The 16,912-nt window shown below is 36.1% G+C and overlaps 1 long non-coding RNA gene across 1 annotated transcript in view; it reads right to left on the minus strand.

Annotated features, from left to right (window-relative positions):
* LOC126486620 (uncharacterized) overlaps positions 1-16,912 on the minus strand; it is a 27,197-nt gene that overhangs the window by 6,655 nt on the left and 3,630 nt on the right. The window contains exon 2 of the long non-coding RNA XR_007588171.1: positions 353-517. This is a non-coding gene — a long non-coding RNA (uncharacterized lncRNA). The remainder of the gene's footprint in view (positions 1-352; positions 518-16,912) is intronic.

A 16,912-nucleotide genomic window follows, 5' to 3' on the forward strand; every position in this document is an offset into this window, starting at 1 on the left:
AAACAGGGCCGCCTGGTAGCCCAATGATCCAGGGACAGAAGGAAGGGCGGGGCAGGCAGTGCAGGATCCAGGAGAGCACAGGAGCCCCTGGAGCCCAGGCTGAGGGTGCCCAGGCTCTCTTACTGGGAGCCTTGAGGCTCACTGCTCTGGGTGGGTAGCCTTAGAGTAGGAGCTTAAAGTAGGAGCTTAAAACTGTTGTTGAGCACTGGTCCTAGCACACAGCAGGGCAGGGTTGGGAGTTGGGTGCTGGGGTGTTGAGTCCTGGTAAGAAAGACAGCCCTGCAGAAGGAGCTGGGGGAAGGGGGTTTGTGCTCTCTTCCGGGACTATCGCCCCTGGATAGCACACACTCACCTGTCCAGATGGAACTCCTCAGCACCTAAACAGGGCCGCCTGGTAGCCCAATGATCCAGGGACAGAAGGAAGGACGACGGGGCAGGCAGTGCAGGATCCAGGAGAGCACGGGAGCCCCTGGAGCCCAGGCTGAGGGTGCCGGGCTCTCTTACTGAGCAAATCAAGCTAATGAAAAGAAAAAAATAAATAAAATAAAAAGGCAGTCACTTTCCTTTGGTGGGTAGTAAACACTGGTAGTTGTCTATGTCCTAGTGGATGATGTTCACATGGGAAGAACTAATTGGACTCTGGACTCAGTGGGTTACAATAATAAAAAATAAATAGGGCATATGCTGAGGATTTCCAGAAGAAAAATTTGAGAGGGTGAATCGGTAGGGTATATGATCAAGATATATAATATACATGTATGAAATCTCCAGAGAATTGAGTTACTGCTTTTAAAATAGAAAGGTCATTATAATTTTAAAATATAATCATTGAGTAAAAAGTATAGGTTTCAGAAGTTAACAAGTACTTTATTATAAACTTGATTTGCAGTTCTTAAGGAGGTTGTTGTGTTTTGAATAAAATTGGCCCCAATAGACCAGAGAGTAGCATATTAAGAGGCATGGCCTTGTGTGAATAGCTATGTCATTGTTGGAGGAAATGTGTCACAGTTCACTTCTTGCTGTCTGTAGATCAGGATGTAGAACTCTCTGTTGTGTGATAATCTTTTTGTACATTATAATGCTGTATCTTTGCCAAGGTACTTTCTGATTGGTTTGATAAAGAGCTGAAGGGCAAATAGCTAGGCATGAGAGAACATGCAGGACTTCTGGACAAAGATGGGAACTAGGGGAATGATCTGAGGTACATGTATTTTTGCAAGCCAGACACAGAGAAGTTGAATATACAATTTGGAGGAGAGGTAACAAGCCACATGGCAGCACAAAGATTAATATAAAGGGGTTAATTTATGTTATAAGAGCTAGTTGGAAGCAAGACTAAGCTAAGACCAAGCATTCATAATTAATAAGAAGTTCCTGTGTCATTATTTGGGAACTGGTAGTCCAAAGAAATTCTGACTACAAGTCTCAGCTCCTTCTCCATATGCCTGCCTGTTTGTAACCATGTTTCCCTATGTGATAATGATGAACAAAACATCCGAAACTGTAAGCCAGTGCCAATTAAATGTTTTCCTTGTAAGAGTTTCCATGGCCATGGTGTCTCTTCACAGCAATAAACTCTAAGACAGAAGTTGGTACCAGGAACTGGGGTATTGTTGTGATGGGCCAGTGTTGTAGAAAATTATTTTAAGGAGCATTACTTTTGTTTGTGAGGCATTTCTTTAATTCTTTGAAGCTGTGATTCTTTGCTAGTCTAAACACCTGATGGTCTAAAAAAGAGATGAATAGCCAATAGCGAAGCAAGAGGCTAGCGGGGTTGGTAGGCAGAGAGGATAAGTATGAGGAAAAATCTTGGAAGAACAGGAAAGAGCAAGATAGAACACGTAGAAGAGGATGTCAGGGGCCAACCAGCCAGACACCCACCCAGGCATGAAGTTAGTATGAAAGTAAGATATACAGAAGTAAAAAAAGAAAAAAAAATCCCAGAAGCAAAAGATAGTTGGGATAATGTAAGTTAAGGAAAGCTGGAAAAAAAACAAGTCACATTAAGGCTAGACATTTATAAGTAAGAATTCAAGCTCTGTGTGTGATTAATTTGGGAGCTGGATGGTGGGGCCCCAAAGACCAAAAGAGTCAAACATTGAAACAAAACAAACAAGAACAATATTCCAGATCGTGCTTTTGTTCGGGGAGAATATAGACTTTGGACTATGCATTAGAAAAACAGTTGAATGCTTTAAGTGGGATCTTAATGGACCATTTCAGTAGAAAAATGGAAGATAGTGGTGATTTAAGCTGTGGGGGTCTGTCTCAAGAGATTGCAGTAAAGAAGAATGGTAGTATGTTGCCTAGAGATTGGCCTTGTGATATTGGTGAAGAATATGACTGATTTTTGCCCTTGTTGGAAAAGTCTGCCTGAGGCTAAACTGAAAGAGTTTTAGATTAATTCTGTTGGCAGAGAAAATCTCAAAACAACCTAATATAGACTCCGCAGTATGGTTACTGGTGGTAACTACAATGAAGATTTATAATGAAATAGAGAAAGCTGATCAAAGAAAAATAAAAGATGTAGAACAATTTGAGGAAAAAAGAGCATCAGGAAGTAGAATAAAATGAAGTCCTGTGTTCAAGAAGATATGCAGATGAAGAAATGGAATAAATGGAGTGGTGATCTCAGGGTCAGATCCCTCCTAGCTATGATTCCAACTTGGGAAAATGAACAAAAGTAATAGTGTAGGTCAAGGCATGGTAGTTATTTCCACTGCCACTGCTGAGCACTCTGAAAGCAGCACGAGGTAGATCTCTGAGTTTGAGGCCAACTTGGTCTACAGATCCAGTTTCATAACAGCCAAGCTTAAGCTGTGAACGAAACCATGGGAAACAGAAAGCTGTTGAAGATATAATCCAACAAGAGGGCCACGTTCCAGCCCCAGCAAGTAGTAGAACTTAGCAGCTTCAGTCACATGATTCTGGCTTTATAATCAAGGATAGATGAAAGGGGTTATGGAATCTCCCTCTGCAACTAAGGACAGCAGTCGAGGCCAAGTATATTGCAGAGGGGTCCCTGCATGGTCTTCCAGAAAGACTATTGAGTGAAACTGTGAAGGTAAAGCCTGGATTGCCTTGGAAATCCAAAATGTTGGAGATGCCATAGTCATGGGATATCTGCCAAGGAAAACTGCTAACAAGGAATGGAACCAGCCCAGCCCAAGGGAAAGATGGGTGGTGTTGTCAACAAAGCTTAAAGTAAAGTAGTTGAAGATCTGAAGAGTATGTTGACATCAAACATAGAAATAGCGATTTTGAAGTATGTCCAGCTGCTTTCCAGTCTTGATTTGTTCCAGTATTTCCTTGCTGTACTCCCTTTCCTATGTTTATAACAGTAATGTATATCCTGTACCATTTTATGTTGCATGTATGTGATCAGCTTTTGTGCTTTGATTTTAGAGAGGATTACAGTTAAAAGACTGCATGAATCTTAGAAGAGACTTTGAACTTTAGCTTTTTAAACAAGTTTGAAACTGTGAAAGACTATGGGACTTTTGAAGTTGACCTGAATGCATTTTTGCATTATGTTTTGCCTCAAGTCTATGGGGCTAGGGAGTGGCATGTGGGGGTTTGAATAGAAATGCCTTCCATAGACGCAGGGAATGAGCCATTAAGAGGTGTTATGTTGCTGGAGTATTTGCTAAAGTAGGTGTGTGCACTTCCTGATGCATGTGGATCAAGATAGAAAATCCTCAGCTTCTTCTCCAGCACCACATATGCCTACATGCTGCTGTTTTCCACTATGAGGATAATGGACTGACCCTCTGAAACTGTAATCTAGCTCCACCTAAATGTTTTCCTTATAAGAAAAAAGCATAGATCAGTAAAACTGAAGTTTATAAAAGTAAAATGGCTATCTCTGACATGTCTCAGTTGTGCCTCTTGACTTCTCTGTAATAGGTTTGTGTTAACTTTAAGATGTGGATAACAATATCACTTGTGTCACACAGAGACATTGTAAAAAGGATTTGTATCTCTACATGTTGGACTACTTCCTGACATATAGTGGATACTGAGTCTTATGTATTAGTACTGTTATCTTACCTCTTCATTAACTTATCTAATGATAAGAAAATTATGATATAAAGAGAGCATGATTTATAAATCACCATCTATCTTCTCTATGAACTTCTCTTCATCAAATTATAGTTTAGTAACAGTGTAATTCAGATTAATGTTGCCTTTATCATTTTAAGTTCTTAATCTGCCCATTCTGATTAAAAGGGAGTATTTGTCTAGGCCATGGAGAAAATAGTCTTCCTACCTTCCACCAAAAAAAAAAAAAAATTAGACAATTAAAACAGTCTACAATGAAAGAAAGTCATTTTCTTTAGTTAATACTGCTGTGTCTAGTTCTAATGGATCACTAACAGACCATGAAATATGACTGTGTGAAGCAATAAGAGAAAAGAATGTTTATGTGCACAGAAAAATTGGTAGCAACTGAAAGGTTAGAGACTTAAAAGAGAATGATCAGAGACAAAGACTGGTATGGATCTCCTAAGGAAGCAATCTTGAAGTCCTTTTTAGAAAGCAATAAGTAAATAAAAGAAGAAGGAAAGTATACCTTTCCTGAATTCTTTCTCGGTATGTTGGTCCTTTTCATATGGCGAGGTTTCTGATGTTAATTCTGTGTTATGCTACTTTGCTGAAGGTGTTTATCAGCTGTAGACATTTCTGAGTGGAGTTGTTAGGGCTTTTTACATATAATATCATATCACCTGGAAATAAATATATTTTGGATTCTTCCATTTCTACTTGATGGCCTTTAGTTGTATTATTACTCTTGCTAAATTTTCGAATACTAAATTGAACACCATCAAGAGAGTGAAGAGCCTTGTCTTAATCTTGGTTTTAGTAGAAATGTTATAATTTTCTCCCCATTTTGTCTTCATTATGTTGAACTGTGCTCTTGTATCCATAGTGTCTCCAGAAATCTTATCGTGAATGGATGTCATAGTTCATCTAAAGCTTTACTGTATCTAATGAGATGACAGTGTGCTTTTTATCTTTTAGTCTGTTATGTAGTAGATTATACTTATGGCTTATATATCTTGAACTATTTATCTGTGGGATGAAGCCTACTTAGTCACAGTTTAAAATCTTTTTTGATGTTCTTGAATTCAGTTCTTAAGTATTTTACTGAGAATTTTTTCATCTATGTTCATGAGGTATACTGGGCATTTATAATTTTTTTTTGTTGGATCACTGTAGGGTTTTGGTGTCAGTGTAATGGTAGTAGCATCATAAAAATATCAAAAGATGTTTTTACTTTGAGACATATTGCTGTTAACTCTTCTTTGGCGGTCTGATAGAATTCTATGCGAATTCCGTCAGACTCACATCAGACTCCGTTTTTTTTTTTTTTTTTTTTTTTTTTCCCGGTCTAAAGGTTTTCAATTAAAGTTTCCATTTCACTAGGGATTATTGTTCTGTTTAAATTATTTATTTCATCTTGATTTAAATTTGATTAATTGGTCATAAATACCTCTTATTTTTCTACTTAAAAATCTTAACTATTCAGGCTTCATACATGTGGTTTTCAATTTTTTTAAAAAAAATATCTCTGATGAGATATGTGATAAATTCCAAATCTAACTTAACATAGAAAAGCTATAGAATTCTCTGTGACACTAAAGCTAGAGGAATTAACACTGGTATAGGAGAATGCACAAGTGAGACAAATACATCATTTGGCAGCATTCCCAGTTCTTTGTTGATAGCCGCAGCAAGCATATATGGGTTCTGTTCTCAGTTAAGATAGTATCCAATAGGTTACATGTCCATGTGTGAGTGTTGTATGTAATGACTCCCTACTAACTAATGATATAAATGACCGTGTTTTACTCATTGTTCATACATAAATCTCAGACAGTCATGGTCATATCATTTATTCTTTCACCAATGTTATTTGGAAGAAAAATCATGTCTTCTCCAAGAATAATAGGAAAAACTGATGTCAGTAGCTAAATTCCCATCTGTTTGGCTATGTGAGGTCTGTTAACTCACATGATAACCTCTCCCAAAGGACTCATATTCATAGTCTAAAACATAAATTAGAAATTTGTTATTGAAGGTTCTAAATTATTTCCTTAAGATTTGAAGAATCAAGTACGGTTTATAAAATGTGCCACATGTGTCTTAAGTAAGTAGAGACAAGACCTCATAACCTTTCATGTATTTTCCTCTCAACAATTCGGTATTGACAAAAACATATTAGATCACCTCATGACATCCATAACACTTTGCAAATCATAATAGAAAACTAATAAATATTGAGTCTTTTAAAAGGTTATAGGATATTTATAATATTGTAAAGGATAAAATGCAAAATTATAGTAAAGATCAATATTGTATTTTCTGATAACACACATTAATATTTTAAAAACACAAGAATTCTAGGTTTAAAATTGTTTATTTGATCATGTGATGTGGTTCTATTGCTTCCTATGATTTATAGCTGTTTTGTCTTTTAGTCGAGAAGCCATTAAAAGACAGAAATAATTTATTTTTGAATGTATAGGTTAATGAGCAAAAATAAATAAAGAAACAATTAAATGAACTAAGGTCACCTAACAATGTTCGTTGACCTAACAGACAACAAATTCTTGAATATCAGTTTTCAATAATTATTGTTTTATGTTTATTATCTGAGAAATATTTAGAATCAATTACAATATCAAATTGAATAAATAATATACAACCATCATACATAATGAATTGGTCTCTATCAATGTCTGTTCCTCTTAAAGATTAGTAAGCTAGAGAAAAATCATGTTAATAGGCAGACAATTATTCACAAACAAGTAAATAGAGTCAAAAATTTATTATATGTTATATTTCTCACATAATTATAAAAATGCCGTATTTATTGCATTTATAATATTATATAGCTTTTGCTTGGCTCTGTGTTTTTCTGCATAATAATCTATAATTGAGTAAAAACATATCTGCATGTTAGTAATTAAGAGAGCTCTCAGAACTTAAATCTCCAATGATATCTGTAGAAAATTTATTTCCAGGAAAAAAAATGAATTAGGTGAAAATAAATAAGCAAGAAAGACTTTAATATTATTGTAATAAAGAAAATTCTTTCAACTCCACTGAAAAAGAAATCTGCTAAGATCTTAGGTTCCAGATGAAGTAGTGGAAAGGTCCCAGAGGATGTTAAGAAGTAGACTGACCAATGTGTTTCAGTCATCTATTGACTTATAAAAAAGAGTTTAAATGCCCTCAGAAACTGTTAAATAAAAGTATTTCTTTCTTGATCACATAGGAAAGACAAAACTTACAGGTCCTTGACAAAGAGATTCTTGGTTTATAAAGCTGTTAGGAGACTAAAGCAAGATTTATGATATTTTTAAATGACAGAGAAAAACTATAATGAAAAAGAGGACTTTGTAATAAGATAGGAACCCACTTAAAAGAGTCAAACTGAGGAGGATTGTCAGGCCATCATGTTTAGTCCCAGGCATTCTGTGATGAATGAGGACTCTTCTAGATTTTAGGCATTACATGAATATTCATGAATAATTTGTATAACTGATATTTGGTATAGTCATAAGAAACAAATTTTATATATATTCAATCATCCATATAATGTATTTCAATAAAATCTCCATTTCTTCCTTTCCTTTTTCTCCCTCACCACTAATCCATTTCCATTTCATGTGATTTGTTTATTTTACAGAACATCATCAGTTTTATTATGTAATCAATAATACCACATATTATTAAAGCTGTTTTTGTTTATTTTTGAGCTCACAATTTTATTATAAATTTCTCCCTTCCCTTTCTTCCCTTCTATCCTCCCAAATTTCCTTCCCTGTTATCTTTCAAAATCACTTAACATACTGGATCCACTTAGTCCTATTTGCATGTGCCTGCATCTCTGCCTGTCTCTTGGAGACTGGATAGCCTTTCTCGGGCCACATGCTTAAACAAAACTACCCCTCTCCCTCTGCTGGCACCCTTCAGCTATCCACAGATCCTCTGCTGCAGCTGGGAGTGGGGTGGTGGTGGCCGGAGCCAGAAGCATTATTTTTGTTCTTGTGAAATAGTTTTGTAGAAACACATATTTTTTCAGGAGCTTTTCCTCCGTGATGTTAAAACAAATGTCTCTCATCAGTGGCTGTTTTCAATAAGCTGTAAGATTTGTGCAAATGTTGAGTCTCAGTTTCATGAGATGTCTGCTATGTAGTGAACATATCAGCTCTCACAGGGGACTTTCATTTACAGTCACACATTCCATTATCTCAACATAAATATCTTAGAGTAAAATCACAAGTCTGAAATTAACTTCTGAAAACTGAAATTATAAGAATATGTCAAACAATGAGCCTGGATGATATCCACTCTTGTGACCAGGTTAGTCATTTGAATATTGCTTTAAGTATCTGTTAATATGATAACTATTGATATAAAATTAGATCTCCTAAAATTTGCAAGCTGAAACTGGTCAGTTATATTGTTCATTTCCGATATATTCTTTTGTTAGTGGGAAAGCTGTAGGCTCATATGGTTAAAAAGTTAATTTCTAGAGACTCACTAACTCACTTAAGTAAACTCAGTGTTAGAGACTAAAAGGAAAACCACTTCCCACTCTCTGTGGCCAATTCATTGTCAGCTTGAACCAAGGAAAGAGGATATGAAAAGTCAAGATTGCTGTGAAGAAACAAATTATAAATTCTTGCAATCATGATGAGGTCAACAATCCTCAATGCTTATCATAGAGAAGTACTGTCACATCAGCAGGGGCTTAAGATTCTCTGAGTTGTCCACAGTGAATAAAATAGTGAGTTGACAGTTCCAAGAGGATGTTTTTTTCCTGCTAATTCCAAGAATTCTGTTTCCCTGAGAGTCTGTGTGTGTGTGTGTGTGTGTGTGTGTGTTGTGACAGCAACAGCTTTGAAAGTGACTAAGAGTAAGGAAAAACAAATTTAAAATTTGTAAGTGAGATTTATAGTTTAGAAATCGAGAGAAAAAATGATAAAATAGCAATTAAAACACACAGAGAAAATCCAGTAAATATGAATATCCACTCTATTATAACTAATAAAATATTAAAAAAAGAAAATACAGCTTTGAAAATCACAATTCTTAGGTCACATTTTATTTTTTTTCTTTATTAAAGATTTCTGCCTCCTCCCCGCCACCGCCTCCCATTCCCCCCCCCCTCCCCCGATCAAGTCCCCCTCTTTCGTCAGCCCAAAGAGCAATCAGGGTTCCCTGCCCTGTGGGAAGTCCGAGGACCACCCACCTTCATCCAGGTCTAGTAAGGTGAGCATCCAAACTGCCTAGGCTCCCACAAAGCCAGTACGTGCAGTAGGATCAAAAACCCATTGCCATTGTTCTTGAGTTCTCAGTAGTCACATTTTAAAGCTATATGCTGGGTCAAGGTTTATAGCAGATCAGCAGTGGAGTTTTTATTTGGTAGCCAAAGATTCTAAGCGCAAGAGCAGTACCACTTAAACAAACAATGCATTCAATGTCTGACCTAGAAATCAATTTTAAATCACAGTTTACAGTGGTTTATTTATTCTGAGTGGTTCATATATGCCTTGTTGTGTGTGGAGAGAGGAGTGGACTGCCTGCAGGAGTCAGCTTTCTTTTTCTTTCCTGTAGATACAGGAGATCAAATTGACAGTCAATCTTGGTGTCATACAAGCCATCCCCTATGTCATAATTCGTATCTAAGAGGCTATATAATTTTAATATGTGGCTTCTAAAATCACCCTATGAATTGTCTCCATTATAAATGACTATACAGAATAGAAATCAGGGCCAGTAGATAATACAAGGGAAATTTTCTGTATGAGGTTGGAAAATGACACAAATCACTTCTCCTCTTTTCCCATTAGATAGCACTGTTGATTCCACCTTAATACAAAAAGATATAAGAAATGTTGTTTCTCATTAAAAACTCTAATTCACATGGGGAAGAATTTGTGTTTAGGTGACAGTTACCTGTATCTTCTGAACTCTACCTACCATACTATCAAATATGGCCTATTGAAGCCTCAGAGAGACCATGCAAAGTCTAATCCCATCCATCTCTACATTCAAAGGGAACCCCCCAAAGCTCTAGAAGATATGAGGTCTTCTCTATCAAGTCCAGAGATGGCTTCTCTTAATGTAATGACTCTCATAAAATAAGGGATCTGTTCTCACAACCCCATTTACAAAAATACCAAGAAAAGCAATGAAAAAATAAAAAGGCTACAATATGAATTGCAGCTATTATAGTACTTTCAATGACCATCCACTTAAAGCAATGTTTTTTGTAGTTTTTTTCCTTCTTGTATTCTGAATTTTTAATGTAGTTAAGCATGCAGCATGACACGGAGAGTTTATTTTCTGGTCTTTTGTGTATGGGGTTCTGTGGGTCTCTTGAGCCAGGGTTTCCAGAAATGACAAAATGATAAGAAAAATCTTGACATAGAAAGATTTTGATTTCATACCATGCTTTAAATGTCTTAAAATGGCTGCTAAAGCACAATCAATTACGGAAATCATTCTATAAAATTCAGGAAATGAGCATTTTTAAAACTTAAGATCTTAAACTGTACCTCAATGAAAGGTTTCTAATAAAGGGTAACATTTGGCCCACAAATACAACTATATGATTTCTTTCCCATTATTATCCCAGATAAGCAATATGCTTCTTCCTTTTTAATATTCTTTGTTTATTTTTCTTAAGAAATAGGGATGGTTTTCTTAATTTGAAAGTCTATATATAAGGATTAGGAATTGCACGGCTGGTGTGAGGAGGTGGATGTTTTCATGTTTGTGTATGGCTGGGATTTTCAGAGATAAGAACTAGAGCTTGAATTAAAATATGCATGACTGAATAGTGAGAGCAGCAAGAAGTATGTGAACTTTTTAAAAATGTCTTGTGTTTATTTCGATGTTTTCATTTCAAATAATATAGTTCAGAGCCATCTCTTTTCCCTAGGAAGCATTTAAAGCAGTAGGCAGTAAAGGATTCCCTCTTGGGCTCAGGAGCCAAGGGGTATTAAGCAAATTATGCAAGGTTCCACATTCCTAGTTTGGTGCTTCCTTGCATGAAGCAAAGAAAAAACCAGAGAAAGGTATTTTTGCACATATTTAGTTAATTTACAAGAGAACAAATGAGACGTTAAAATGGATATGGTCATTGTTTTAAATGATAATTATATATCCTGAGAATGTGTTCATTTTGTAGAAGCCTGATGTTGCTATCTACATACTGTATATATATATATATATATATATATACATATATATACATATATATATGTATATATATCACTGTAACCAAAACCAAGTTTTTTAAACAATATGAACTATATATGGATAAACACTTTTCCAGAGGTGAATAAAAAATTAAGATTGTCATGCTTCCTAAAAGCAGCATCCCCAAAAGTGACTCTCAAAATAATTTCAGATTTGAAAATTAATGTGAAAGATAATATAAGAGAATGTGTATGTAGTAATAAACTGATGTACAATAAACATACAGATGATATAATATGAAGAAAATATAGTTTGATGTGTTTAGAATAAAAAAGTAAGGACATTTCAGTAAAATAAACTAAAGTAGAGCACATTACTACCTAATTAAGATAGTAAGTGCTATGTTTGAACAGTTAGTTGTAATTTTTTAAATGAATCTGTTAATGTGTTAAATTATAAAATCATTGTTAGATTTATTCCAGCTTCTAAAGTTTTGTATTACAGTGAGCATAGTTTAAGAGTTTCTTATCTGGCTATGGCTGTTCTCACTGCAGTTTTAAGGCTGTCAGGAGAATTCCCTCAAGTTCTAGGCCATCAGGGACAGCAGATTGAGATCTGTCTCAAAATAAACCCACTATAAAGAGTATCTTGTGAATCAAGAAAAAAACACTAGTCCCTCTTGTTTTATTTGATTAATTATAAATATATATTTAGTCAAACGATGGTATTATAATTAAAACTATTTCACATAGCTTTATAAAAAAAAGTTAGAAGACTGAACATAGTTCTTATTTGAACTCAGAAGCCTAGTTACAGAATAGGGGAAGAGGATTTGTCACATATTTCATCTCTACGACAAATAGCTGCTAGAAACAATGCAAATCTGGAGTGGGATCATTTAGTTCCCAACTTCAGATGTTTTGCTCAGTCACTAATTAGTTGATTATACCACCTTCAGTCTCATAACAAGGTAGAAACTTCATGAAGAATGAGAAGGCAAACTAAGCCTAGAATTAGGAATCAAAGAAGTTAGAAATTTGAAAGGCCCAGGGTAAGATATATCTAAGATTATGCCTTTTCTGGCATACTTACTCCAGCTAAGCCCCACCTCCTGAAAGTACTTAGCACTCTAGAAATAAACCACAAACCTGGGAACAAGCCTTCAACGGATGAATTTGGTAATATGCCGTATTTAGAGGGCAACAGGAACTCTTAATTACCAGTTGTTTATTTTAATCCATAATTAAAATTGGAAGCCAGTTTCATCATTAAAGCAAAACTCAATTGCAATGATGTTACTGGCCCAACAGTATCATTCAATATGTGGAAGCTAGAGAGGAAGATGTGGAGTTATCAAATGGGAGAACTTAAAAACTGAGTTTTCCTATTACCATTCTATCTTTATAACGCTTAGTGTGGTTTGATATTCAAAGGGCTCTTTGCAACAGATACTGAGGAATAAGAGGAGATTCTGTGAGAAATATTAAGGGCATAGCAGAATATCAAAATGAAGTCAGGGAGCTCTTTGAGAATTATGTATCTCTAGTCTAAAATACAGATGTCTGGTCAAGCTACAGTATCTACATACAGTAGTATTAAGCTGTTGCTAGAAAGGAAACCTCACACTTGTCTTTCTCTTTTCCTCCAGTCCCATGCCTTGCACTTCCACAAGATGACCAACGTTGGTGGTGCTTTACACGAGGTTAGCCCTTAAATGTCCTGTATGTCACATTCATGGTGAAGTCTTCCCATAGCTCCCAACTCTAACGAAGCTCCTGTTCCTCTATTCATCCTTGTTATCCTTCACTATTTGAAATTATAATTTTAATGTTTCCTCTGAAGTTTTATTTCAGAGGCACATTCTGGGACTGGGAAGTGCGTGAAAAGGAAAGCACTTGACTAGGATGTGAAAGGGCTTAGGTTTATTCTGATATAGCTAAAATGTTAATTAATTTAACTGATTGATTAATTAAGCATATGAATAGAAATCAGAAAACAAAATTTAAATAATACATAACACTTCACTGTATTTCCTTGCAGGCAATAGTTATAATAACCAGTATTCAAATCATTTCTGTAAGAGAAAATTACTAAGACCAGTAGGTCAATGCTATTATTAAAAGGGAATAATTTAAAATAATACAAGAAAAATATCTTCGACTTGCAAAGAATTCCCTGAGAAGACAGAGAAAGCCAAGTCCCTGGAAGTGCTCAGGCTAAGGCTGGAAAAACATCTCACTGAAGGAGGGATTCCCGTAAGATAACCTCCCAGACTTTTCCAGATGCACTCTTTTAATTTATTAGTGATGCATGGCCTGTGAACGAAAGGTCAGGAACACAGAAATAGCCAAACACTATTCCACGACTCTTGTAAATTTTGCAAAGGCTAGTGTTAGAGTAGGAGCTGGAATCGTGTCTCTGGAAACATTTTCAGGAATGCAAGAATCAATGGATACTTAATGAGTTCTGAAACAAAGTTACTGGAGCCTAAGATATAAAACCTTTCTGAAAAGTAAAATTCCAAGTATTCTTCCCCAGCCTGACTGCATATTATACTTCAAATTTTCCAAATCACAAATGTGGCTAGATTTTTTGCATTTTATCATATCACTGAGATTAGCACAGACCTGTTTATATAGTGATTACCCATATCTGTCCATCTACATGTTAGGTGCCCACTTGGAAATAATTAGAGCTCTCTCATGGGATGAGTTTTACATGTCAGAAAATATAGTGGCATTAAGAATTATCTCATCATAACGGATCTTCCCTGTAATTCCAGCACTTGGCAGACAGAGTCAAGTGGATCTCTCTGAGTCCCAGCCTAGCCTAGTCCAGAGTATACATAAAGAATTCCAGGCCAACCAGAACTATTTAAAGAAACAATCAAATCAACACACAAACCAAGTGAAATAGAACTGTCCTACCATAATAAATAAGCAAAGGAAAAAAAATTGGCCCTGACAAAATGACGTAAGATAAATAACTTTTAAAGATGCCTTTGAGTTTGATTAATGTTTCTCATCTACTACTTAGCATTGTCCTACAATTAAGAAGAGTCTGTTTACCAGTGAGACTCCCTGGAGAAAACCAAGATTTCCTTTACAAAATGGCCATCAGCTGGAGGCGGCTACTGAGCTAGGGATCAAGGTATGTGTCTGCTTCTCCTCTCGGCTTTAACACTTGTCTGGTGCAGACCTACCCAGGCCCTATGTATGATGTCACAGATCATATGAGTTCATCTGTATACTGGCCCTGTTGTTTCTAGAAGGCCTTGATTCCTTAGTGTCCTCAATCTTCTCTGTATCTTACCCTCTTCTTGCCTTCTCTTCCACAGAGTTCCATGAACTCTGAGGGAAGGGATTTGATGAGACATTCCTTTTGGTGATGAGTGTTCCAAGGTCTCTCACTCTCTGGATGATGTCAGGCTGTGGATCCCTGTTTCAATTCCCGTCTGATTCAGGAGAAGACTTCACTTGATGGCAGTCAAGGTCATAACAGAATGACATTAGGAGTCATTTTATGACTACATTCTTTTAGTGAATGGTAGTCTTTGGTTTTCCATAGGTCTCTGGCCTATCTAGTCTCAAGCTTTTGGCTACCCGGGCAGTATTGGGTATGAACCGACTCATGGAATTGGCCTTAACTCTAACAAGATCTTCATTGGTTATTCCCATAAGCTTTTGCCACTATTTCACTGGTATATTTTACAGGCAGGACTCCATTGTAGATAGCCAAGTTTGTAGGTGGATTGGTGTTTGCATTTCTCCTTTGGTAGCATGAAGAGTACTTTATAGTACTATGAACACCATGGGTGAAGGCATTATATAGACACCAGCTTGGTGTTTCTGTGTTCAGTGAATTATGTATATTTTGTCTTCAACAAACAAATCTTACTGTGAGTTTTGTAGAGAGGCAACCAATAGCCTTGACAATAACCTGGGTTGCTTGGGGATTCCTGTGGGTCTGTTTGGTCAACAATTCAATCAGATGTAACCTATTCCTGGTACTAGAAGCTTCATTTGGTGAACAGAGGTATCCAGTTGGGGCTATGTCTCCTTTGTTATTTGGTGATTTTACATAAAATGCCTTCATATATATACATATTTTAGGCAGCTTCTACTGTATTAGGTTTCCATATGAACCTAAAAATGACCCTTAGTTTTAGTCTTCCTTCCCCATATTCCCTCTGTCACTGCCGTCTTCTCTTGCCCTTCCTGTTTGATCCAATTGTTCCAGTTGCCCCCAACCCACCCCATCCAACCCTGGTCCATCCATAAATATCTATTCTATTTCCCCTTCCTAGAAGACCCATTCCTCCTCCCTAATCCTTACTCTCTATCTAACCTCTGTAGTTCTACAGATTGTAGCCTGCTGATCAACGACTTAACAGATAGCATCCACATATATGAAAAATACATATTTGGTTGGGCAGTGGTGGTTCATGCCTTTAATCCCAGAACTCAGGAGGCAGAATCAGATAAATCTCTGTGAGTTTGAGGCCAGCCTGATCTACAAAAGCTAGTTGCAGGACAGCCGAGCTTTTACACAGAGAAACCCTGTCTCAAAAAATCAATAAAAAAAGAAGAAAGAAAAGAAAATCCATATATGTCTCTTGGGGCCTGAATTACCTCCCTGGATTATTTTCCTAGTTTCACTCATTTATCTGAAAATTTCATGATTTCTTTTAACAGTTGAGTAATATTCCATTGTGTAAATGTTCCAATTTTTTTTATCAGTTCATTCATTGAGGGACATCAAATTTCATTCCAATTTCTGGTGATTGTGAACAGAACAGCAATGAACAGGGTTGATCAAGTATCCTTGTGGTAGGATAGAGAGTCCTTTGAGTATATGCCCAAGAGCAGTATAGCTAGATCTTAAGGCAAATTGATTGTAATCTTTCTGAGAAATTGTCATACTCATTTTCAATGTGACTACACAGGTCCCATCAGCAATGGATGAGTGTTACCCTTTTTCTACACTGTCTCCAGAATGAGTTATTATTTGTACTATTGATGTTAGCAATTCTGACAGGTGTAAGATAGCATCTCAAACCCATTTTTGCTTTACATTTCCCTGATGGTTAAGGGAAATTTAAGCACATTTCTTAAAGTGCTTCTCAACCATTTGAGTTTCCCTTTTTGAGTATTCTCTATTGTTAAACTACCAATTTTTAAAAATTGAGGTTTTTTTTCGTGTCAAGGTTTATGAGTTCTCTATATATTTTAGACCTTATTTCTCTATCAGATGTGTAGTTCGTGAAATCTTTTGTCATTCAATAAGCTGCTGCTTTGTCTGAATGATGGTGTCCTTTGTCTTACAGAAGCTTTTCTGTAAGACAGAAAATGAGGTCCCATTTATTGTTGATCTTTGGTGCTGTTTTCTGTTCAGAAAGTCTTCTCCTGTGCCAATGAATTCAAGGTTATTTCCAATTTTCTCTTTATCAGATTCAATGTTTCTGAACATTGTTGAGGTCTTTAATTCATTTGGAATTATATAGTTTTGTGCAAAATGATAAATATGCATCTATTTCAATCCTCAATATGCAGCCGTCCAATTTGACTAGTATGATTTGATGAAGATGCTGCCTGTTTATATTATGTATTTCTGGATTCTTAACCAAAAATCAGGTGTTTATAAGGATGTGGAATTGTTTCTTAGTCTTTAGTTGTATTCTGGTGAGATATAT

The sequence above is a fragment of the Alexandromys fortis genome, unplaced genomic scaffold (genome assembly GCF_014885135.2).
Source record: "Alexandromys fortis isolate MF-2015 unplaced genomic scaffold, M_Fortis_MF-2015_v1.1 scaffold_164, whole genome shotgun sequence".
Taxonomy (NCBI): Eukaryota; Metazoa; Chordata; class Mammalia; order Rodentia; family Cricetidae; genus Alexandromys; species Alexandromys fortis.